Source organism: Zea mays, chromosome 2 (assembly GCF_902167145.1).
Source record: "Zea mays cultivar B73 chromosome 2, Zm-B73-REFERENCE-NAM-5.0, whole genome shotgun sequence".
Taxonomy (NCBI): domain Eukaryota; kingdom Viridiplantae; phylum Streptophyta; class Magnoliopsida; order Poales; family Poaceae; genus Zea; species Zea mays.
Genome location: NC_050097.1, coordinates 93,643,522 through 93,670,059, shown reverse-complemented (window position 1 = coordinate 93,670,059; position 26,538 = coordinate 93,643,522). Strand labels below are relative to the sequence as shown.

Below are 26,538 nucleotides of genomic sequence, written 5' to 3'. Positions count from 1 at the left end.
TCATCCGAGCCCTCGAGCCCGGAGCGCTCGACGGCCCGGATGTACGTCCACACCTCGGTGGCTATCCCCTGGGAATCGTCTGAGTCATCGGACGACACCAGGGGAGAGGCGTAGACGGGTGACCCCTCAGACTCGGAGGAAAACTCCTCCTCCGAGTACTCGGAGTCACCAAAGTCCTCTGAGGGAGGACTTGGCTCACGCTTCCGCTTATCGCCGGAGTGGTGCGACGAACCTCGACCTTTCTTGTTCTTGCCCATGGTCGGTTGGAAGAGAAGAGAAAAGTGGGAAAATAAGCAATAGACGATCAGAAGATGTGTGAAGACACCAACGAGGCAAGCGGTCTATTTATAGAGGCCGGAAGCAACTGCTCGTTTCCTACCACATTCACCGAACAGTCGCAAGTATTCAATAAGCAATTCAAATCGTCTGGAAGCAAGTCAGGCAGTAGACACCGCTTCGCGTAACACGACACCATTTGGACTAAGGTCAACTGCTTGGACGATATGATTACACCTCGCGGTCACGTCAAGTTACTACTCAAGGACAGTTTGCTAAATGCTCAGCGTACCAAAACGTCCCTCGGTCACACCCATTGGGGGGACGTCCAAGAATTTTCAATAGATTTTCCCAAGCAGTCACATTCGTACAGTATACGCAATGAATGTATCAAGACAGAAGAAAGATATCTATGGAGATCAGAGGAAAGCCAAATATAGCTGCTGAAGTACAAGTCTAATCAACAGAAGCATTGAAGCGCAAAGCGAAATGAAGACCAACCAAGAGCCATCTACTAGACGTCCCATCTGTCGCCGATCAAATAAATTTCAAACCAAATAGGACATGGGCAGATCACGCTGCTAGTTTCTAAAGCATGAAATGAAGACAACATGCTGATCTCTAAAGCATAAACTGATGATATAATGCTGAGTTTTAAGGCATGAGACGAAGACAAAATGATGATTTCTAAAAAGCATGAGATGAAGATCTTTGAGTGGATTATTTTCAGTAATTCACTCAAAGCTCGGGGGCTACACCCATTGGGTGCACCTCCGGTGCACCCAATAAATCATTAACCCCAAAAGACAGAATGCTGATCTCTAAAGCATGAACCGATGATAAAATGCTGATTTCTAAAGCATGAGACGAAGATAAAATGATGATTCCTAAAAAACATGAGATGAAGACCTTTGAGTGGATTATTTTCAGTAATCCACTCAAAGCTTGGGGGCTACACCCAATGAATCCTCAAACCCAAAGGACAAAATGTTGATCTCCAAAGCATAAGCTAGTGATAGAGCACCGATTTTTGAAGTATAAGGTGAAGACCGTTGAATGTGCCAAAAGAGGATAATAGAAGATTGTTTTTGAATGGCTCAGAGTTCAGAAGCAACGATTTGACAGGTGTATTTTCAAAGCGTTCATTACCAAAATCAAAACCGCAAGCTGGACCTAGAATCTTTGGGCCGATTATTTCAAAATCAACTCAAAGGTTGGGGCTTGTGGGGGACAGATATCCCCCGGGTCCACTAGAAGGCTAGAAGGCCTAGCGAAAGGCTTTGGGCCCATTATTTCGCAAGGCCATCCCTTCGTGGGCCAGGGGAGGAACTGCTGGCAGAATGGATTGACGCAAGATTGGATAAACTCGGACCTAGACTGCTCATGGTATTTAAGCATTATCTGCAGCATTGATCCAATTCTCCCGCGCAGCACCCTCAGGCGTCGGAACTAAATGAAGATAAGTCAGCAGGATTATAGGAACATAAGTTCAGTCGGTTCACTATTACTTAGGTGCACGTTGTTATCATACCCGCATGTAACGCCCCACGGTCGAGTATATAAGGCCTAGGGGGCACCCCATCAAAAGAAAAGTCATTCATCAGCCATCTACTCCATTCTCTAGCATCCTTCATACTAGAGAATCCTCCTGTAACCCACCACATAAAGATCCACACCAGGAAGTAGCGTGTTACGCCTTTCTAAGCGGCCCGAACCTGTAGAAAATTGTCTATCGTCTCTTGTGCGCCTAGCACGAACCATCGAGCTACAGTTGGCAACACCGTCCTACCCAAAAGCACCTCGAGGGGTAACCCCGGGTGCGCGGTCGGGTCCCAAACACCGACATATACCTCACCATTTAGAATTAGGTGTGGCCAAGGTCTGGAGGTTGGATTAATTTAGTACTCCACTACCCTTTAATGTCTTAGTGAAAGTTTTAACAAGGTCTTTACTGAAGTTATTATAGTTCAGATTTATCACTTCTATTAATTCTCTCTTTTTTCCCTTTCCTACTTATGCTTTTTTTGAGTAGGTTTGAACTACAACATAGTTTCAAAAATTTCCAAAAATTATGTAAAACTTTCAGTGGCTTCTCACTGGTGTATATATTTTAGTCTCAACAATTGAGGCCAAGAATGGGACTGGTTTTCTCTGCACAAAAATATTAAAATTTAGGGCAGAGGGGGTGCTTTGAACTACAACTCTCTTCTAGGCGTGGATTTTATCTTAAGGGTTATTTTTGCTGGTATCTAGGTATAATATTATGACCTTATGCCAAATTTTAGCCATAGATACCTAATAGTTATTTTATGGGGATTTTTCAAAGCTTTGGGGCTTAGTGGTGCTTTCTACTACTACTAAAATTGAAAAATGTCAAACAACATATTTCCTAATTTTCCTATCTTCTTCTTTGCGCAAGAGCAATCATTCTTTAAGTTGGTTAACTTTGCTCATAGGGAAGGGGTTGTAAAATTTCTTGGGATACATGGTCTATTTCATGGGGCAGGGGGTGAGGTGTATTACATCATATTTTCATCTTAGTCTTATATTTTTCCCTGGTAGTTTACATCATAAGTACTTAGGTAAAAATTGGGTTGCTCATTGTTTCCCATTTTTAGTCTTTCTTTTGATTTATTTTAAGTATTGGCCAAATCCAAGTTCTATTTGTTTAACTCATTTACTTTGATGGTTTGGGGTGTTTACTATTTTTGCAGTGGTATATTAGTGGTCACGGGTCTACTGAATTTTTCTTGCCATTATTGCATGTGCCTTTATGGACTTCTTAATACCTACACTACAAAATAAACCCCCCTATAGCATCGTATACCTAGCAACGTACAATGATATGTGTTGGAAGTGATTATGTTCCAACGCTTGTTATGTGTTGCAACTTATATCTGTTGAGTTACAATGGTACTGGCAACATTTAACATGCGTTGCAAACTGTATGCGTAGAGTAAATACGATCATAGCAACGATTACCATGTGTTGCAGCCGTATGCATAGAGTAACTAGAATGCTTGTAACGTTTACATGCGGTGCAAACCGTATCTGTAGATTAATTTTGGTACTTTAGCAATTTTGCAATTGTGCCTTTTATTTTTAACTAAAGCATTGTAGTTGGGGATGCTAAATTGCGCAAAAAATGTGTAAAGTGGGGGGAATTGATAACAATACAAAGTCTTTTAGTCCACTTTGTATCGTTTTATTTATTAAAATATTTAATTTATCTTATTGTCATTGTGTTTCACTTATTAAAACATTTGTCATATCTCTAATTATTTGCAAAAAATATGCAAAAAATATGTCTTCAAGAGAAGTTGAACTCACAACCTACACCTTCCACCAAAGTAATACTCACTAACCAAATAAACCTTATTGATGTGTACGTTTAGTTGTTACACTCAATTTTTGTTATAGAATCCTGACAAACGCTAAATCTCTCTAAATCTCTACAGGCAAGCCTCTCCAGATTGATGTACGTGTGCCCACCGCCGCCCCCTGGTCCGCCCTCAGTCTGCCACATGGCCATGCCCGAGCACCTGCCTACCTCCACCCACGCCAACGTCCTCGCTGGCCGCAGCCCCTAGGTCTGCCCACGGCCGCCGCCCAAGCACCTGCACGCCCTCGTGGGCCTCTATCCCCAGGTAGGTCCACGCCCAAGCACCTGCCACCACCACCCACGTCGACGCACCCGCTGGCCGCTGTCCACGCGCACGCCCCCACCTTTCGAAGGATAGAGTGGACAGCGAGAGGAGAGGAGGAATAGGATCGCGACCTCGATGGTGCGAGCAACGAAGACGTGATCCCCTACGACTTCATTAAGGCCTACTCTGTCCATGTGAAGCGTTCTGGCAGGGTACCCGCTTGTTCCTCCCTCTCACTTCCCACCTTGTTCCGTCAGATGTAACGGCTACTACGACAACGTTGAGGATTTCATTGTCATCGTGATGAACAATTTTTACCCAGTGTTGGAATGGATATTGGATTGGTCAAGCGTCTTTTATGTTATCCTAAAGGTTCTGATCCATACATAGCTGGTGTAGAGAAGTTCCTTGAATTTGCATTTAAAGATAAAGCTGAAGGCATCAAGATTTAATGCCCATGTCAGACATGTGTGCACACTACTATTCAGACAAGAGATGAGATGTATGGGCATTTGGTGTGCAATGGGATACTTGAGAATTATGATGAATGGAATTTTCATGGTGATAATTCAGTGCAACACACAAGTAGTTCGGAACCAAATTCACATATTGATGAAAGGCATGTTGATGTTGACCAGCTGATTCAAGATGCCCTTGGACATCTGTATGATGGCACACCTATGACTGAAGGTCAAGAATCGGCCCAGAGACCCAATATTGAAGCACAACAGTTTTATACACAACTTGAAGATTCGAAAAGGCCATTATGGATAGGCTGTGAGCTCACACAACTAACTTTATTTGTGCTTCTGTTTAATATCAAGTCCATCAACAAATGGTCTGATAAATCTTTTGGTGATCTACTTGAGGTTCTGCATGTAGCTAAGAAAATAATCTCTAAATTTGGACTTGGATACGAAAATATTGATGCCTGCCCAAACAACTGCCAGTTGTATTGGAAGGAAAAGAAGAATGATGATTTTTGTGCAATCTGTAAGCTTTCGAGGTGGAAGGATAAGGATCCCACGTCTGTATTAACAAAGAAGGAAAGAAAGAAAGCAACACCCTGCAAAGTTTTACGATACTTTCCAATTAAAGAGAGGCTCGAAAGAATGTTTATGTGTAGAGAAACAACTTCTCTTCTAAGATGGCATGACGAGGAGCGCATTAAGGATGGTGCATTAAGACATCCTGCTGATGCACCGGTGTGGAAGAGGTTTGATGAAAAGTTCCTAGGATTTGCATCAGAATCACGTAATATTCGTTTTGGTTTGGCTACTGATGGATTTAATCCATTTGGGATGATGAGCTCTACACATAGTTGTTGGCCTGTTATATTGGTGGTATATAACCTTCCTCCATGGCTTTGCATGAAAGATCACAACCTTATGCTCTCTTTATTGATTCCTGGTCCTAAAAGTCCTAGAGATAGAATTCATGTGTTCCTTGAGCCACTCTTGGATGACCTAAAGGAATTATTTCTAACTGGCTTGTACACATATGATGCATCAAGAGATGAGAGTTTTACTATGCGAGGGGCCATGCTTATGACCATAAGTGATCTTCCTGGTTTAGGAATGCTTGCTTCTCATATGGTTCATGGGAAATTCGCATGCCCTCCTTGTGGTGAAAATGTCTGGACAAAACAGCTGAAGAATGGTCGTAAATCTTGTTTTATGGGAAATCGCCAATATATTGATCTTGATCATTCTTATCGCTTGGATGCAGACTCATTTGATGGAACGATAGAGCTTCGAACAAAACCTAAAACCTATTATGATCGTCCAATTTTGGATGAAATCATCACACTTGGTGATTTCAAGAACTCAAAAACTTACAAGTCAGTTAGTAGTCTATTCAAATTGCCATATTGGGATGATAATATTCTTCGATACAATCTTGATGTGATGCATATAGAGAAGAATGTATTTGACAATTGTTATAGTACAATATCCAATTTGGATGGAAGGACAAAAGATAACCTACAAGCTCGTCTAGATCTTGTCGAGATGAACATTAGACCGGACCTCCATCCACAAGAAAAACCTTCAAGAAAGTTTTACTTGCCACCAGCTTTATTTGCTATGTCTAAAAGTGAGAGACGAGCATTTTGTGATTTTCTTAGAAAGGTTAAAGTTCATGATGGTTATTGTAGAAACATATCAAAATGTGTTAATGTTACTGAAGGAAAGATTGTTGGCCTTAAAACACATGACTGTCATGTCCTGATGCAGCAGCTCATGCATATTCGTTTGAGGGGTCTTCTTCCAGATGATATCACAGCTGTAATATTTGAGTTGTCTGCTTATATTCGAGGGATATGTTCTAAAGTGCTTCATGTTAACGAGTTGGACCATATGGAAAAATCAATTGGCATTACTCTATGCAAAATGTAGATGATCTTTCCACCAGGGTTTTTCACGGTTATGGTTCATTTAGTAGTCCATCTAGCAACTAAATGTAAGCTTGGTCGACCAGTTAACTATAGATGGATGTATTTTATTGAGAGGTACATCTTCTAACTATTACATGATTCATGTTATAAGAATTTCTTGTGGGGTTGAATAATTCACTTGTCTTGCATTGGTTGTAGGTACCTAGGAAAATTGAAATCATATGTTCGGAACAAATCATATCCAGAAGCTTCAATAACAAATTCATTCTTGGCAGATGAGTGTATGGTGTTTTGTTCTAGGTACATAGAAGGTTTCGCTACCAAGCATAATAAACCATCAAGGAACGATGATAGTTTGGACCATACCCAATCGAAGATGGTTGGACAAGATTCATCTTTATTCCCTTCAGTAGGGAAATCATTGGGAAAACCAGCCAATTTTGAATTAAGTCATCTAGAGAAATTGCAAGCGCATAGATATGTGTTGTACAATTGTGATGTTGTTAATCCATATCTAAAGTAAGTGTTTTGGTTAACTAATGAACTATGCATATAGATTATGAATTATATAATTATATGGTAATCATGGTATAGGGAACATGCTTCTAATCTGAAACGAAACAGACGCGACCGTCGCCTAACTCCTAAAGATATTGAGCAGATACAGAATTGTTGGGGACTTGTTCTCAAATGCTATGAATCAAGAACAAGGCAACATAAAATGTTAAATGTTAATGTCCTTCGTCCAACGAAGCATTATTCCCTTGGGGATTAATGGACCTTGGACGAAGGTTGATGACAATACGATTACAAAGGTTAAATCTTCGTAATTGAATTTTAATAGATTGTATAAGATAACATAAAATATAGAGTATCAAAGGTAAATGAATCATAAACGAACCATATCATATATACTCATTATATTTAATCATTGAATACAGTTATACCTTTGCCTTGGCAAAGATTGGTTCCCGAATGATGCGATTGCAAATACAGGAATCCGTGAACAGTAAAGGAATACTGTTCACTATTTATAGACACGGGACACAGCCTGTGAAGAATTACAATTATGCCCCTCATAAGGGATTACAAAAGCGACTCAAACATTTATGGACTAAAAGGTCATTCTACTTTTATGTCGGTTTGTAATTCCGAAGCTTCATGAAGAGGAACCTTCGGTCATCACATGCGGACAGCTTCAGCCGAAGCTTTTTCTTCGTACCAGACCTTCGGCGACGAAGCATAGTCCCAACAGTAGCCCCTTCGCGGTGCTAGATTGTTTTTCGTAACGAGCTTGATCCGTGAAAAAAGTATCTTAGGCTTCGGGAAGCCGAAGGTCCAAAAAACATCTTCCCTGGGCTCGTTGCCGAGAAACGATTAAAATAATCTGAGCGCGAGGTGGACCCGCCATGCAGCAGTTACACGTGTCCTGGCGATTCACCTTCTCGGGTTCTGTGGCCCAGTGTTCAGTGGGTGCCAGCTGTTCGCCTGGTGTAAAAATCCTGGCGATTCGCCTTCTTACCTGCATCACTATATAAACAGACGGGTAGGTGTGAAGTTACCACAGCATTCATTGCTATTTGCACTGTTTTGCTGCCAAAATTTTTAACCATAGCCGAAGCTTGACTCTCAGAATCAGACGAAGCTCCAGTTTGAAGCCTACTTCGTCAGAAGAAAAAGCTTCGGAAGAAAAAGCATTTAGTTCCCAAAAAATTCAGAGTTAAATAGCCAGAGTGCGTTCTACCGCTAGGGTTGAACGTGCACTACACCAAAATCATACACTTCCTACGGTTTTTTAACTTCCTACAGCTTTTATAACAAACCGTAGGAAATAAATAACTTCCGAGAGGCAACTGGTAGCTCTAGGAAATAAACATAACTTCCTACGGTATTTTATAAAAGTTGTCGGAAGTTAAAAAACCGTAGGAAGTTAGCTAACTTCCTACGACATCCTCTAGGAAGTTAGGTTTCAGCTATTGACCAGTAAAACAAAAAGCTAACTTCCTACGGCCGGCTTTAGGAAGTTAGCTGCCCATCTAACTTCCTACGGCCTCCTCTAGGAAGTTAGATTTCAGCTTTTGACCAGTCAAATGAAAAGCTAACTTCCTACAGCCGTCACGTAACTTACTACGGCTTTACTCTAGGAAGTTATTGTTTTATTTTAAACCTCTCCACAACTATCTCTTCTCTCCTTTCTCAACCCGTTCTCTCTCGCGTCTGTCTCTTCATTGGAGCCGCCCGCCGCCGACCACGCCATCAGCCGCCCCCGCCTCCGGCCACGCCCGCCACCGCCCCCGCCGCCCCCGGCCCCGTCCGCCGCGGACGCCCCCTCCTTTAAAACCATGCCTCTGACCACATCTGCTGATAGGTTTCAATTGCTGGACGTGGTCCTGATGATATGCTATCTATAAGGCGAGATAAGAACCATATCCTATTTGGTGGTACTAAAGTATTGCGACACACTGCAGATAAGGTAGATACATCTTCTGAGCTAGCTGTCTGTGCCCAATTTCGTTGCTTACATGTTTAGTTTTGTAGTCTGTAAATCTTCAATCACCTGGTGGTGGCTGTCTAGCTTTTGTATTGAGGACTGGATTTGAAACTAGCCAAGGGAAATTGATGAGGACTATCTTATTTTCAACAGAGAGGGTACCATCTTTTTCTTCAGTATTGAAAATAAATTATCTGAAGTCATGAAAATCTGATGGTTGCATTTTAATGAAATTAACAGGTTACTGCAAATAACAAAGAAAGTGGCCTATTTATACTCTTTTTGCTTTTCTTTGCAATCATTGCGTCCGGTTATGTGCTTGTGAAGGTAACACCAGAAACTATATATTTATAGAGTGAATCATTGTTTTTATCCTATTATTTAGTTCATTTTTGCTGCCGAGCATTCTATTCGATTGTTGTTTTATCTGTGTATAGGGATTAGATGACCCAACAAGGAGCAGATATAAACTTTTATTGAGTTTTTCGTTGATTATTACTTCTGTGATACCACCGGAATTACTAATGGAGCTCTCCATAGCAGTCAATACATCTTTAATTGCATTGGCTCGGCATGGTATTTTCTGGCACAGAGCCATTCATAATACCATTTGCTGGGAGGATTAGTAAGGAAACCTTATAATTCCCTGTTTCGGCTTTCGTTTCAAGCTTTTTAAGAGCTCTCTTTGATCAGGTTGACATATGCTGCTTTGATAAGATAGGGACTCTGACATCAGATGATATGGTAAGCTATATGCTTAGTTTATTTCCTTATTCAACAACAAGAGCTGGATGACAAACCTTGTGTTTCAGGAATTTCAAGGTATTGTTACATCGGAAGGTGATGACTTAATATCTGATGCAAATAAGCTGCCTCTCCGAACTCAAGAAGTGCTTTCCAGTTGCCATGCATTGGTATTTGTTGACAACAAGCTGGTATGTGTTTTGAAATTATCTAATGACTAACGACTTTTTAGAAGGTCTGAAGTATAACCTAGTAATAATCTTGAAAAGTTTGAGGGTACCTTTCATGTTAAGAAAGGTTGGTGATCCCTAGAAAAGGCTGCTATAAAGGGCATATACTGGATCTACACATCTGATGAGAAGGCCATGTCCAAAAAGTAAGCTGTTATATGTATTAACCTACATAAATGTGTAAGCAAGTGAGCTTATGATCGAGTGAACGTGATGAAATCATAAAATCCAATTTTATTGTTGTCACTAGGAAATAATATCTCATGTGGTTATTAGTTATTACTGCGCGAAAGGACATCTAGCTGATTTGGTTAGGTGGTATAAGTAGCAGTCCTCAAGTCCTGAGTTAGTCGTGAGTTTGACTCCCTGTGGAAGAGAACTTTAGGCTGTTAAATAAATCACTCGTGTGTCCCACGCCAAAGCACAAGTCTTAAGGCATGGTCCCGGTCGTGGTTGTTCTCACATGGGCTACGGCACCGTTGTGTATGGGTGGGGCAGGGGTTCGGGTTTTTTTCGACCTGTGTGAGAAGGTCTTCTTAATACAATGCTCGGAGGCTGTTTAACCCGTAGGTCGAGTTTTTTTATTAGTTATTACTGCTTTTCTTGTTCCACTGCGAGCAGTATTAAATTGTACGTGCTAATTCATATTTTCTCTCATCACAGGCCTGGTGGTCAACCTGTTCAAATTGTGCACAGATACCATTTTGCTTCTCACTTGAAGAGAATGTATGTTATCGTCTGTATTCAGCAGAAATTTTATGCTTTCATTAAGGTAAGAATTCTGAGAGATCCAATGATGAAACTTTGGTCTCCTGGGTTTACACAAGTTGTTACCCCTTTTTTTGTTAATATAGTGTTCCTATTTGGGGTAGTTCAGAAACATACGCTTTTGGCCTTATGTAAATGTGATCGTAGTTGTAACATAATGAAACATAGTAATTTCTCTTGTTCCAAGATATTTGTACTTTGGAGGAACCAAAATGAACTACATATATAGGGTTTTGATACATTGAATATTTACCGTTTGAGGTCTGGAGCAAATCACAAGACAATTTTCTGTAGTCTATACTATTCCTCCGGAAATAGGAAAAAAATTTCACGAGATTTATATTGAGAGCAGATATGTCTTCCATGCTCCCTTACATTTGGCCACACGATCTCTATTTGTTTAAAGTTGAAAGCTGAGTTCATCTTGGTCATCTGCAGTTTGAGCAAATCTTTGAAAAGTTTCATCTCAAATTTTCTAGTTACTATTATTATTATTTTTGGTATACTTATTATCTTTATTTGCCGGTATATAAACTCAATTTGTTCAATGAAATTACCATGGGAGTTCCATTTTCTTTTTCTGCTAACTAAAGGAAATCATTTTCTAGAATTTTCCCAAACCAACAATGTCGAGTCTTCAGGAAAAAAATGCAATAACATAGGGACCTCAGTGAGCTAATGATGCAACCAATGTTCCATTTGAAACTATGGTTGGATCAGTCTACATTAGAGTAGCTGTTAAAAGGGTGAATATGGCAGCTGGCAAAAAAAGTGAAATCACAATATCTGTTGAGTTTCGTAATTTGGATAACAAGAAGGCATGTTTTTCCCCAGTCCATAAGAACTTGTGAGTCAAATTGCTTCTCTGTTTGGTGGTCCTATGAGATTACTTTTAATTTTTTTTTTCCAAGATCTTGTTTAATTTGATCTTTTCTTTTCTAGATATATCCATGTGTCTTATACTTTGTGATCTTCAGGGTGCACTAGAGACCATCCAAGAGAAATTAGTTGATTTACCTGCTGCATATGTGGAGACATATAAGAAATACACACGGCAAGGTTCTCGGGTCTTGTCTCTTGCATATAAATTGCTTCCTGAGATGCCTGTAAGTTTCTGTTGATGTTAATCATGTTTGCCTATAGCCATTCTATCTAGTATTCTGTTATTCTTTTTTCAGTGTACTTCCATAAAAGTCATATGCCAAAACAAAGCAAAAAACTTCTAGATTATTTGATGTAAAGGGACCGTCCAAATTCTAACTGTCCAGCATTGTGGTTGTGAAGATAATAGCTTTCAAAAGATAATAACTTTCACTTTAAGATATGTATTGATTTAAAACACTGATGTGAATGAGTTTGACAAATTTGTAGCAACTAGCACAGGCCCAAGGGATACATGTCCCGGTGCCCCCCACCTCCTGTTCATTATCCTTGGTCTTCACCTCCACCTATACCTACATCTCCATCTACCGAACATCAGGTATGCAAATTCATCATCATTTACTTGTTGTTAGTTATATTATGATGTAACTCAGCAAATGTCATGTGTACATGTATATTAGACCCCTCCTGCTACCTTGCCGACGCATGAAAAAGAAGACAGGTTAGACTTTGTCAAAACCCTCTTCACTAGTGGAGGTATCGACCATCACTCGTCACTGTAACCCGATGGTGATTGGCGATAGTGAGCTTCCATGTTATTGCGTTCTGATACTTGATACTTTTATTATGACTATGTATGAGATATTGTCTCTTATTAGTACTAGATGATGAGATGTATCTTATTATAACTATGGATGAGACTTTTGTGATGTAATTGAAGACTATGGATTTAAATATTGTTATGTGATTGTGTGTGAGATGTTTTATGTGAAAATATGTTGTGCTGTATAGCTATTGATATATTTGTTATGTTGTGGAATGTGGTGTAAAATAAAAATAAACAACATTTGTAATGCTGGTCAAATTAACTTCCTAGAGGCTTATTAAGCCGTAGGAAGTTAGCCAGCTAACTTCCTAGGGGCTATAGTCAGCCGTAGTCAGTTAGCCAACTAACTTTCTAGGGTCTACAGTCAGCCGTAGGAAGTTAGCCAACTAACTTCCTAGGGGCTACGGTCAGCCGTAGGAAGTTAGTCGTAGGAAGTTAGTCAGCTGACGGCGCTGACGGCGTGAAGCTACTAACTTCCGAGAATCTACTAACTTCCGAGAGACTTTTTTGGCTGTAGGAAGTTAGCTAACTTTCTAGAGGGCTCTAGGAAGTTAAGCTAACTTCCGACAAAAAATTTTCGAGAGCCAAACTTCCGACGGGATGACTTAACTTCCGAGAGTTTAGCTAACTTCCTAGAGTTTAGGCCTAACTTCCTAGGGTTTAGGCTCTAGGAAATTTACTATTTTGGTGTAGTGGTGAGGGAGGCGAAGCTGAAGGATCGGAGACTGTTCCCATCTCCGAAGCGATGCAACGATCCGGACTGGTAACCCCGGAAGAAATCCCCATTGCTGAGACAGAACAGACGACTGCCGAAGCGGAAGAAGGAAACATTGAGGAAACTGATTCCGAAGATGATTATCGTATTGCCATGCCAAGTAAGCCCAGCCACTTGGACTTCGGAAAGTCGACTGTTTCGAAGGCTGATCTCTCCAAGGTGGTGAAGTCGGGTTATTACAGTGAAAGTCAGAAGAAGCTACTACGCTTCGGGGGGGAAGAAACTACCCCGAAGCCAGAGAAGGATGAAATAGTCATTTTCAAGAGCTTTCTAAAGGCTGGGTTGAGATTCCCCCTACATGGGATTATTGCAGATGTATTGAAGAGGTTTGGGATCTACTTTCATCAGCTGACTCCTAACGCTATCGTTAGGCTTAGCGTCTATATCTGGGCCCTCCGAAGCCAGGCGGTGGAGCCGTTTGCCGACAGCTTTTGTCGAGTTCATGAGCTGCATTATCAGACGAAGGCTAGAAAAGATGGATTGCATGATAACTTTGGTTGCTATAATTTTGCCTATCGAAAAACCACAAAGTTTCCTGTCATCAGCTATCGAAGCAAGTGGCCGGCAGGCTGGAAATCGGAATGGTTCTACGTCAAGGTTGATGACAACAAGGAGAAGCTTGTGCAGAGTCCGCTTGAACTAATCTTCGGAGAAACCCGACCTCATTGCAACATGACACCAGAAGGTCCAACCCAAAAAGCGTTGGCTGAGTTTAAAATTATTTCAGAGCATATCAGCACAAGAGACCTAGTTCAAGAGTTTTGGGCTTTCAGGGTTTTTCCTACCTTAAAAGAATGGGAAATGCCAAAGCTAGAGGGGGAGAAGAAAGAAGGGGAACTTGTGCGGCTACCTTACTATTACAAGTCTAAGAAATATTTTAAAACACCTTGCCAAGAGTGGCTGGACACAATTGAAATAATGTGCAATGAAATACTCGGTAATTACTCCAAAAAAGAGGATCAGTTGATGACTGCGGCCTTCGGTACCCGTCCGAAGCGAAGACTGAATCGAGTGCTGGACGCCCTGGGTTTTGAATACCCTGACTACGAAAATCTGAATAAAGGTGTCGAAGGCCGGAAAAGGAAAAGGGTAGCCGAAGCTTTAAATGAAGATGAGAAAGAACCACCAAAAAAAAGAATATTCCGAAGAAGAGGAAAGTATCATCTCCGAAGCAAAAAGTATCCGACGAAGAGGAGACTCCCGCATCACGCTCTGCCACTGACGTGGAAGAGATTTTGAAGGTAATGACTGAATCCCTGCCTGCGAAGCTAAGTCCATTGGGGCCTCAACTGACAAAGTTTTTTCAGAAGGAAAAGGAGCCCGAAAAAACGAAGAAAACAACTAAAACAAAGAGACAAAGAATCATCGCAGTGACAGAAGTCATTGACAAGACACCATCGAGAGCTTCAGCTTAGAAGATACCAGCGGCTGAGGAAATAACAAATATTGAAGTCACAGCTACCTCAACTGAAGATTTGAATTTGGCAAGCACAATCGAACACATCGACAAAATGCTGCTAAACATGGCCACAGAAGAAGCCACTACTGCCGCCGAAGAGGCCATGGCCGCAGTGTCTGAGAAAGAAAAGGAAATTGCTGACGAAGCTTCAAAGGACGAAGCCTTCATGTTTCAAAATTTAGTTGGACAAGAATTGTCAAAGACCGAAATAGAAGAGCTTAAAGAATATGCCAAATCTTGCGGATATAAACCAGGAGCACTCCTCTTCGGGGGTATTGACGATGAAAAATTAGAATGTATCTGGGATCAAACTGGAGCTAAGGTTATCGGTACTCTATCAAAGAGTATCGGTTTTCCGAAGCTGGAAACGGACATTAGCCGCTACCGACGACAACATATCGTTGGTAGTTTATTTTATTCCAATTTCAAGGTGAACTACTTTTCCCTTGACTTTTATTGTTTTTAATAATGAAGACATGTCTAACGAAGGTTGTTTACATGCAGAGTATGCTGTTGAGCAAGGCTTTGAAAATGCAGCAAGATCTAGAAGACAAAAAACACGAGGTTATAATTGAAAATTTAGAGAGCAAAATAAAAGAGCAATCAGCTACTTTTGAAAAGAAAAACTTCGAGCTTCAGACAACTGAAAGCTTATTGGCAGAAGCCGAAGCTAAAGTAGCAGAATTGAATATGAAGCTTCTCTGCCAATCTGAACAGTTTGAAAAAGAAAAGCAAGAACTTAATACGAAACTTGAAGCCGAAGTCCAACAAAATTCAGATTTGAAAAAATTATTGGCAAGCCTTCAAGACAAATGTTTGGAGTTTAGCAATAAATGTATTCAACGACTGAGAAAAATCTTCCACTCAGTCGGGGCCAGCAGTGGGAAGTTCACCCCGTCAACTGAAGATTTACCAAAGACCTTCGAACATATTGAGGGTGAAATTGATGAGCTTGACGAAGTTATAGCCGGGCACGGTGACTTCTGTGCCTAGGTAGCTTCTCGGGGCACTGCTGCAGCTTTTCTGAAGGCTGGCTGCGACCATGGAAAAATTGTTAATAGGCCCAATTTCACTCTATCACCATCAATTTTAGATGATATTCCTGACCTCGCCCGAAGCATTTCTAATAGATTTGTAAAAATGATATGGACAAAAGGCGGGCGAGAAAAGGCTGGAGACGAAGCTCGGAGTCATCTTGAACCAGTAAGAAATCATACCTTGTGCTTACCTTTTCCTTCAAGCTTGGTTTTGACCCACAACAACTTAATTCATGTAGGATGACGAAGCCGAGACCGATGTTTAAAGAGTATGACGCCGAAGCTGAGGCCTCATGAAGATCAGTAGGAGTAGACTGTAGACAAACTCAAGAAACTTTTGAAATAACTTTTGTAAATATGACTAAACTGTTCTTAATGAATTCTGTTCATACCTTGTAATATGCTCTTACCCTTCCATTAATGTATGAGAGACGCTTTGATGTGGACGAAATTATCTTTTTGAGCCGAAGGCGAAAAAACACCTTCCCTTCTTTTCGTACACAGCGAAGCATAAAAAACAACTTTTCCTTTTTTCCGAAGCTCTTCTTTTCGTACACGACGAAGTACAAAAGACAGTTTTTTCCTTTTTGCCGAAGCAACCACTTATGCTATGATGATGGTTATCCTACATATGCCTGGATGAATGTTTATGAATGCAAATGTTATGATGTAATGTGATGTGCAAATGAATGTCCAAACACATATCCGAAGCCATAATCACAACCGTTATTTCCTTAGAAACAATCACATATCAGCGCTGACTTTTCGCTGTAAGCCTCCCTTAGGAGCTTCTTCGCCTTTTACTTCAGCGGAATCAGCGTTGACTTTTCGCTGTAAGCTCTGCATTCCCTTAGGAACGTCTTTGGAGCTTCTTTGCCTTTTACTTTCGGCGGAATCAACGTTTATTTTTCGCTGTAAGCTCTGCATTCCCTTAGGAACGTCTTTGGAGCTTCTTCGCCTTTTACTTTCCGGCACTCGATGGTGCGTTCTCAGCTTTTACATTTACATCTTTGGGGGATTTTGCTCTTATAAAGCTAAAAAAGGAAATTACATGTGATGGCCCCATTAAAAACCTTTCTCCCCCTTCAGAAAGGAAAAGGGTGCCATGAAAGAAAAAATAAAAAATATAAAAAATTACATCAAGTTATACATAATATCGCCGAAGCTCATCCGCATTCCAAGATCTAGGAATGTCGTTGACGTCCATATCCTTCAATCTGTATGAACCGGGTCTTGACGAAGATACTACCAAAAAAGGTCCCTCCCATTTCAACTGCAACTTGCCCACTGTATCTGGGTTAGCCACTCTCCGAAGCACCAAATGTCCTGGCTCAATATTCTTTAGCCGAACCTTTCTATCACGCCATTTGATTGTTTCGGCTTGATATTTATTGATGTTCTCCACAGCTTGAAGCCTGATCCCTTCTATAGCATCTTTTTCCACAGAATAATCAGCTTCAGGATCTGATTCTGCCGAAGCTACTACTCTTATTGATCCAGTTTTAGCTTCTTCCGGGGTTATTGCTTCGTCACCAAACAATAATTTGAATGGAGTAAAGCCTGTTGACCTTGATGTTGTTGTGTTGTGGCTCCATACCACTTTGATTAATTGATCTGGCCACTTTCCCCTGGGTTGATTGAAGATTAACTTCATTATTCCTGTCATTATGATGCCATTGGCTCTTTCAACGAGTCCATTTGACTCCGGATGCCTGACTGATGCAAAATGGATCTTTGTGCCAATTTGATCACATAATTCTCTGAAAGCTTCGGAGTCAAACTGTGTTCCATTATCTACAGTGATGGCCTTTGGTACTCCGAAACGACAAACAATATTCTGCCAGAAAACCTTTTGAATGGTGGCCGAAGTTATTGTGGCTAAAGGCTTTGCCTCAATCCATTTAGAAAAATATTCCACAGCCACTACAACATATCTTAAGTTTCCTTGGGCCGGTGGTAACGGACCTAACAAGTCAAGGCCCCACCTTTGCAATGGCCAGATGGGTTGTATCAGCTGAGTTAGGGACGAAGGTTGTTTTTGATCTCTTGCACATTTCTGACAACCTTCGCACTTTTGAACTAATTCCGCTGCATCCGAAGCTGCCTTCGGCCAATAAAACCCTTGACGGAAAACTTTTCCAAGTAACGGCCTAGATCCAATGTGAGATCCACACAGGCCTGCATGTATTTCTTTCATCAATTCTATGCCTTCGGCTCTAGATAAACACTTGAGTAATGGAGCACAAACTCCATGCTTGTACAACTCCCCTTCTATCATGACATATGGACGAGCTCTTGCCTCTATCCTCCTGTTGTAAGTTTCGTCATCTGAAAGGAAATTACCCTGAAGGTAAGAGATAATCTCAGTTCTCCAGTCTTCACTATAAACAGGAGATATATTGAGGACTGCTCTTTCAAGAAGTTCCACTGAAGGTGCTTTTATTGTTTCGAAGAACACATCCGAAGGTAAGGGCAGCCCCTGTGCTGCTGACTTAGCTAGCAAATCAGCATGCTCATTTTGTCCTCAAGGGATATTTTTGACAGAAAATCCTTCGAAGGAAGCTTCAATCCTTCGGACCGTGTCTAGATATTTTTCAAGCTTCGGATCTTTAGCCTTACAACTCTTGTCGATATGACCCGAAACAACCTGGGAATCAGTTTTAAGAATGACCCTTTTGATTCCCATTGCTTTTAACTTCCGAAGGCCCAAAAGCAGGGCTTCGTACTCAGTAATATTGTTAGTACAACTAAAATCGAGTCTTGCTGCATAACAAGTTTTAACTTTGGATGGTGAGACCAACACAGCGGCTGCTCCTGCTCCAAAGGTTCCCCAAGACCCATCGCAAAACACTGTCCATACTTTGGCATCTTTATTTGTTTCTTCATCCTGAGCCCCTGGCGTCCAGTCAGCAATGAAATCTGCCAACGCTTGAGACTGGATCGAGGATCTATGCACATAATCAATGCAAAATTCATTGAGCTCTGCAACCCATTTTCCAATCCGTCCAGTAGCTTCTCTATTTCTCATAATATCCTTCAACGGTTGTGAAGAAGGAACAACAATATTGTATGCTTGAAAGTAATCCCGAAGCTTCCTGGATGCCATCAAAACAGCATATAACACCTTCTTCAATTCTGTATAGTTTTTCTTTGATATGCTAAGAACTTCAGATACAAAATACACTGGGACCTGCTTCTTGACTTGGCCATCAAGCTTCTCCTGGACAAGTGCTGCACTTACCGCTGAATGCGAAGCTGCCACATATAATAACAAAGGAGCCCCTGGCGTTGGTGGAGTTAATGTTGTTAAATCTATCAAATATTGCTTCAGTTCCTCGAAGGATTTTTGTTGGCTTGGTCCCCATTGAAAGACTTCGGCTGATTTCAGCACTTCGAAGAATGGTAAATTTCTCTCTGCTGATCTGGATATGAATCTATTGAGAGATGCCAGCCTCCCTGTCAATCTTTGGGCCCCCTTTTTTGTAGTTGGTGGCTCCATTCGAAGTATAGCTTCAATTTTACTTGGATTAGCTTCAATTCCCTTTGTTGAAACCAAGCATCCAAGAAATTTCCCCTTCTTTACTCCGAAGACACATTTTTCTGGATTCAACTTTAGACCAGCTTGTCTAAAACTGGCGAAGGTCTCCTGCAAATCAGCAATGTGATTTTCTTGTTTCGTGCTTTTTACAATGATATCATCAACATAAGTTAGCACATTTCTGCCTATCTGAGACTGGAGAACCTTCGCAGTCATTCTGCTGAAACTTCCTCCGGCGTTCTTGAGTCCCTCAGGCATCCGAAGGTAACAATATGTTCCACTAGGGGTTATGAAACTGGTCTTCGGCTCATCCTCCTTCTTCATCCAAATTTGATGATAGCCTGAATAACAATCGAGAAGACTCATAAGCTCTGACGAAGCTGCTGCATCAACTAAGGAGTCTATCCTTGGCAATGGGAATTCGTCCTTCGGACAGGCCTTGTTGAGATCCGTAAAATCGATACACATTCGCCATTTGCCATTGGCCTTTTTTACCATAACAGTGTTAGCTAGCCATTCTGGGTACTTTACTTCTCTGATAACTCCTGCACTGAGGAGTCTTTTGACTTCATTCCGAGCGCCTTCGGCCTTGTCATCAGACATTTTCCGAAGCCTCTGCTTTCTGGGTCTGAAAGATGGGTCAACATTGAGCGAGTGTTCAATAACATCCCTGTTAACTCCGCAAAGATCATTGGCTGACCATGCAAAAACATCTTTGTTGTTGAACAAAAACCTTATCAAGGTTTTCTCCTGTTCTTCGGATAATTGAGAGCCCAACAGCACCTTCTGCTCTGCTATGTCCTCACATAAGAGCATGGGCTTCGGCTGATCTGCTGAAGCTGCTTTCTCCCTTCTGAATTTGTACTATTCACAAGCTTTAGCTCCATCTATGTTATGGATTGCTTTTGAGTCAGTCCAGTTTCCCTCGGCCCTTCTGGTAGCTTCCTGACTTCCATGAATAGCAATGGGTCCTTGATCCGAAGGTATCTTCATGCAAAGGTAAGCAGGATGAAGAATTGCTTCGAAAGCATTGAGGGTGCCACGACCAATAATTGCATTGTAAGGGTATTCCATGTCAACAATGTCAAACATAACTTGCTCGGTTCTGGTGTTGTTGATGAAGCCGAAGGTCACTGGCATGGTGATCTTGCCCAGTGCTACAATATGTCTTCCTCCGAAGCCACAGAGAGGGTGTGTAGCATCATGAATTTTGTCTTCTGGCTCTTGCATTTGTCTGAAGGCCTTAGCAAATATAATATCAGCTGCACTGCCTGTATCAACCAAGACATTGTGGACCAGAAACCCTTTGATAACGCAAGAAATAACCATAACATCGTTATGAGGAAAATCCTTGAGCTGAAGATCCTCTTGGGAGAAGGTGATTGGAATGTGGGACCATCATGACTTGATGAAGGGTCCCTGCACTCCAACATGCTGCACTCTTCTCTGTGCCTCCTTCTTCTGTTTCTTGTTAACCGGCTCTGAACACGAACCGCCTGTTATCGGGAGAATCAGCTTCGGAGCCGAAGCAGCTCCAGCTTGGTTCTTGAACGAAGCCATTGTCTCAGGAAAGTGGAAGTGAGTTCACCGGAGGTGGGCGCCAATGTTGGGGACTTGTTCTCAAATGCTATGAATCAAGAACAAGGCAACATAAAATGTTAAATGTTAATGTCCTTCGTCCAACGAAGCATTATTCCCTTGGGGATTAATGGACCTTGGACGAAGGTTGATGACAATACGATTACGAAGGTTAAATCTTCGTAATTGAATTTTAATAGATTGTATAAGATAACATAAAATATAGAGTATCAAAGGTAAATTAATCATAAACGAACCATATCATATATACTCATTATATTTAATCATTGAATACAGTTATACCTTTGCCTTGGCAAAGATTGGTTCCCGAATGATGCGATTGCAAATACAGGAATCCGTGAACAGTAAAGGAATACTGTTCACTATTTATAGACACGGGACACAGCCTGTGAGGAATTACAATTATGCCCCTCATAAGGGATTACAACAGCGACTCAAACATTTATGGACTAAAAGGTCATTCTACTTTTATGTCGGTTTGTAATTCCGAAGCTTCATGAAGAGGAACCTTCGGTCATCACATGCGGACAGCTTCAGCCGAAGCTGTTTCTTCGTACCAGACCTTCGGCGACGAAGCATAGTCCCAACAAGAATAAAGAATTTCCAGAATGGTTTAGACAACATGTAAGTAGCCTAATCTGATATTTATATTGAATGGAATTTGGTTTTTCTTACATGTATAAATATACACTCTTTTTGTGTGTCTACAGATCTTGCATTTAGAAGAAAAAAATGGACCTGACAGCATTAACGAAGACATTAGATGGTTGGCACGAGGTTCATTGGAGTTTGCAAGAAGACATAGAGCATATAACATACGTGGGTTCAGATTTAGGGCCAAAAGGTATGATAAGGCGACACAAAATAGTGGAGTTGTTGTCACTGCAAAGACCTCTAGCTATTCTTCAGCTGGTGATAATAAGCCTATACTTGGAGATATTTTGTATTATGGCAGGATTCTTGATATAATAGAGATTGATTATTATGGAAGATTTTCAGTGGTACTGTTTAAATGTGAATGGGTTGATGTCACTCGAGGAAAGGGAGTTAAAAGGGATAAGTTTGGCTTATCCCTTGTGAATTTCTCACATCAAATTCACAGAAGTGACAGAATTGAGCATGAACCATTTCTAACTCACTAAAGATTGCATGGACTTAGCATTTTTATGTCCTAATGTTTTTATGCTATTACAGGGCTATGTAGATGCTCCTTTATCGCCACCAACAGATGTTCATCCTGCTATGAAACGACAAGTATGTATCTCTATGAAAATATATAAGTTTACTATTGTACATGCTCGTACAATCCAGCATCGCCATGAGCTTATTTTAAAAAAATGGTGATGCAAATGTCTTTGATTCGGATAAGTTCAGACCAGAGTAAAATTACTCTTCGTCTGCAAAATAGCAATCCTACTCTACAACTCCTAGTGGATCTGAACCAAAATTCTCAAACCAAAGTTCTACCCTCTCAACTGATCTGAACCGTCTGGACAGCAGCCTCAAGAACGTTAAATTTTAAATGGTAAGGGCTCCCTCCGGTGGCTCTGCCACTTGAGGCTTCGGCTTTGGCTTCTCAACAACAATGGCCTGTGTGGTTAGGACCATTCCAGCTACTGAGGCCGCATTCTAGAGCGCACACCTGGTCACCTTGGCAGGGTCGATCACACCAGCCTCCATCAGGATCTCGTACTTGTCAGTCATTGCATTGTAGCCCACCTCCCAATCGCTCTCCTTGATCTTCTCGACAACCACTTCACCCTCTACTCCAGCATTGTGTGCAATCAATGAAGCAGGTGCTACCAATGCCTGCATAAGTAGAGAAGATAATGTAAAAACGTGATGTATTGCTCTAAAGGATCCAGTATATGTGTCTGCTGTGACAAGAACTAGTCTGAATTGTTTAAAAAAATTCCAATGCCAGCAACACACACTACGATGGTATAGGTCTACTCATGAACTTAGTGCCACACATAATAGATGATGGGTCCTAGTCACATTTACCAGCACAGATAAACATATTAACAGCATTGGACCTCTGGCAAATATAGTTCATACCATCTAACTGCATAAGCACTGATCAGTTTACAAATATGCTAGCCAAGTTACCTTTTGAATAATATTAGCGCCAAGACGCTGATCAGGGTCCTCAATTGCTTCTTTGATCTTAGGGACAACCGTAGATAGGTGCACATATGCCGCACCACCTCCTGGAACGATGCCCTCCTCTATAGCTGCAAAAGTGGCATTTTTTGCATCCTCAATTCTTAGTTGGCGGTCCTCAAGCTCAGTCTCAGTTGCAGCTCCAACCTTGATAACAGCAACACCACCGGCAAGCTTAGAAATTCTCTCGGCCAATTTCTCAGTATCATAAACTGAATCAGTCTCAGCAAGCTCCTTCTTTAGTTATGCAATCCTCGCCTGGATCTCATCTTTACTGGCTGCATCTGCTATGAGGGTTGTTGTAGTCTGATGTATCGTGACTTTCCTTGTTGTGCCAAGTTGTTCCTCTGTAGCATTTTCAACCAACAAACCAAGATCTTTTGCTAGGAACTCAGCACCCGAAAGAGAACTTACATGATATAAGCAAAATGAAACTGAAAAATAAATGGCCAATTATTATCAAATTTCAAAACAAAGCGCCGCAATAACCAAAATGTTTAGCATAAGAATATAATCTTAACTGTAATCTAAGTTTGAGGAAACCATTTAAGTATTCTAGCATTCACTTGCCAGGAGTTCTATTAATGTTCAATAACCTGAAACATCCTGATTGATGTAAGTGCACACAAGAACCATTGTTTCTCTTGCAGAGTGTCACTTCTATTGAAATCTTCAATATTTAGGGTTTAGGACATAAGATGTTTTTATGTCCTAATGTTTTTATGCTATTACAGGGCTATCTAGATGCTCCTTTATCGCCACCAACAGATGTTCGTCCTGCTATGAAACGACAAGTATGTATCTCTATGAAAATATATAAGTTTACTAATTTTTTGCATATATATCTAAATCTTATATATATATATATATCCCTATAACAGCGAATTTATTGTCAACTTCGTAGTGAAGATTCTAGTATGTTTGGTGAACGGAATAACACAATGGTATGAATGCATTACCATGAATTCCATCCTAGTTTTAAAATTTTCAAGCTGTCATTTATCCAATAACTCTACAGGAGGATGAAAACGAAGATGATGAGTACGAGGAACTGCACTCACACTACAAATGTTCTAAAATTCAGGATAAGGTTAGTACATTATGAGTACGAGGAACTGCAATCATAGATTTACTCCACCCTAAGGCCATACTGAAGCAATCATATTTTTGTCCATGAAAGAAATCTAGTTTATATGATAGTGTATACACGCTGAAAGTAGCAGCAAGCATCAGATTTCCTAAACTGCGTTCCATAGTAGTTCACTGATGTGTGTTCTTTAAATGCAGAGCAAGCCACCACAGTCACGACGTGAACCACTCCATGCTAGTAGAGTTTCTGCATCAATAAAGGTAAAAACAACAGTACTAATGCAGCCAAGGTGATCAATGTGGTCCTTTTGAAACTCAGTGTAGTCTACACGTCTCGGAAATCCTCTAATTATGCACCAAATAAGAACCATCAAGTAACTATTTATTAGTAAAAATTTTTATGCATCCTGCATATTTATAGCTACTTGCTAACCACTAACATCCAAAATTCACTTGTAGGTTTCCACAGATATTTTCTTAAAGAGCACAAGATATCCAAACAGGAAGGTTGCCTTAGGCAGAGTACTTAGCCAGGACCCCAAAACCAAAGTTGGAGATGATGCTTTAGGCAAAGAATTTTGGATGGTGCGTGTTAGTCTAGTATCTGTGCATGATGAACCACTAATAAGGCCATATAACAACTTCAAGGTTCTTGGACAAGTAGACAATAATCCAATTGCATGGCCTTCAAGTTGTGTAAGTTCATCACTTCACTTAACAAGACATTATTCTCCTCATTATTGCATTTGGTTAAAGTATTCTAATTCCTTTTGTAGAATGAAAAGGTTAACTGATAACATGGGATGAATAATAGCGCCGGGATTGCTAAGGTATTTAATTGGCCCCATAAAAACTCTATATCTTCCATGAATAGAGACATCAAGTTTGAGCTAATAGGTTAGGAGACATCAGTGTGTTAGATGTACATATATAAATTTGGTGAGGGAGAGCTTGGGATTTTGGTGAGGAGGACAAGCAAAAAAGGCAGCAAATATGACATGGCTGGGTCAAACTGAGTAGTGTGCTCTAGCAAAAATGTTAATATTCATGAATCATTTCACATTGAAGCTTCCCTAACTCAATCAGATTTTCTTTTGAAGTTGTTGCAATCAGATATATAGTAATAAACATGGCTGTGTTTTACTGAGATTGATCTTTTACAATCACAAAAAACCAACATGTGTGTGATGTTATGTCCAGTGGCCACCCCGGCAGGTCGTGAGCTCTTTAATCCTTATCCCTCGGCTGACTGAATGATTACAGGAATTATGATGTTTGGTGTTGTTACTATTTGTGGATGGCAACACTCAAGTACTGCAATAGGATGTTAGATGCTACTCAATTTCGTCCAGGCCCTCGCATTGCATAGGATCTGAATTCTGCTTGGCTTATGTGTTCCAATCCAACTAAACACAACATAGGAATGTTTCATTCATTTACTTTATATTAACATGTTACATTTTGTTTGCTTCTTTTTTCAGTTTCGAACCTGGATCAACTTCTTGATACTACTATGTAATGCAACTATCAATTTCTTTTGCACATATATTTTTCTAAAATGCTTTCTTGTTGTTGATCAGTTTCAGTACCTAGGATGAAGTTTCAGAGCTGCCAGCTGATTTCAGTTTCAGAGCTGCCAGCTGATTTCAGTTTCAGAGCTGCCAGCTGATTTCAGTTTCAGAGCTGCTAGATTCTAGTTTCAGAGCTGCACTATGGATCCACACTTGATTATATTTTCTTTTCAGTTTTAGAGCTCCAAGATTTATACAGAACTTTAAGATTATGCTACCGAAAAAGCTTTCCTAATTTACCTAGGATGAAGTTCAATATTGTTTAGAATATTGTTTAAGATGAGTCATATGTTTTTATCTTTGTGTCCAGAAATATTTGTATACGCTGCAAGTGGTGATTATTTTAAGTTGTGCTACTCTGTATATTGACACACATATATGTGCTCTCACAAATCCATTCTAAATGTTGTCATTGTTATACGGTTCAATAACATTGCAACACATAAATGTGTTGCCATAAATCTAAACAAAATGTTGCCAAATCCAATACAGGTCAACCCGTCTTTGCCGGTACAAACACATGTAAGTGTTGCAGTAGGAAATAAATATCCATTGCACCACAGCAACACTTATACCATGGCTTACCAACATATATATAAGTGTTGCAGTAGTCCCTAGCAACGGCAGCATAGGCAACACATAATTATGTGTTGGTATAACCCTTAGCAACACTTATTTCAACTTCTAGCAAAGCAAAAAAGTGTTGCAATAGGGGGGGGGTATTTTTGTAGTGCTAAATAAAACTATAACCTTAGATTAGCACTAGACCAGGGTTCCATATATTTTTCCTATGATCTATATCACTTAGGCATACTAGGAAAAATATAGTCACTCTCTGGTTTCCATTTTCTATCCCCTTTTTCATTTTCCTAAAGTTTGGGCAGAAATAGTTATTAATGGATGTATCTGACTTAGTCTTGTATATTGTGGTGTTTATTATTTTTAAACAGTGTATCTACTAGGTGAGTGTCTCCACAATTTTTCTCAAGTCCAGTATACAAGCATTTCTATTTTTCTTTGTATTATTAAGGTTTGGGCAGTTTCCTAT

The 26,538-nt window shown here is 40.5% G+C and overlaps 2 long non-coding RNA genes and 1 pseudogene across 2 annotated transcripts; 2 read left to right on the top strand and 1 right to left on the bottom strand.

Moving 5' to 3' along the window:
• Positions 1-7,727: 7,727 nt before the first annotated feature.
• Positions 7,728-9,451, top strand: LOC103646701 (probable manganese-transporting ATPase PDR2; annotated as a pseudogene).
• Positions 9,452-21,962: 12,511 nt separating this feature from the next.
• On the bottom strand, positions 21,963-23,237 carry LOC103646700 (uncharacterized). Its single transcript, XR_562387.3, has 2 exons — positions 22,777-23,237; positions 21,963-22,476 (listed from the first exon to the last, which is right to left on the bottom strand). It is a non-coding gene; the product is annotated as an uncharacterized lncRNA (long non-coding RNA).
• Positions 23,238-23,559: 322 nt separating this feature from the next.
• On the top strand, positions 23,560-24,152 carry LOC103646699 (uncharacterized). Its single transcript, XR_562386.2, has 4 exons — positions 23,560-23,624; positions 23,712-23,774; positions 23,849-23,920; positions 24,118-24,152. It is a non-coding gene; the product is annotated as an uncharacterized lncRNA (long non-coding RNA).
• The last annotated feature ends 2,386 nt before the right edge of the window (positions 24,153-26,538 follow it).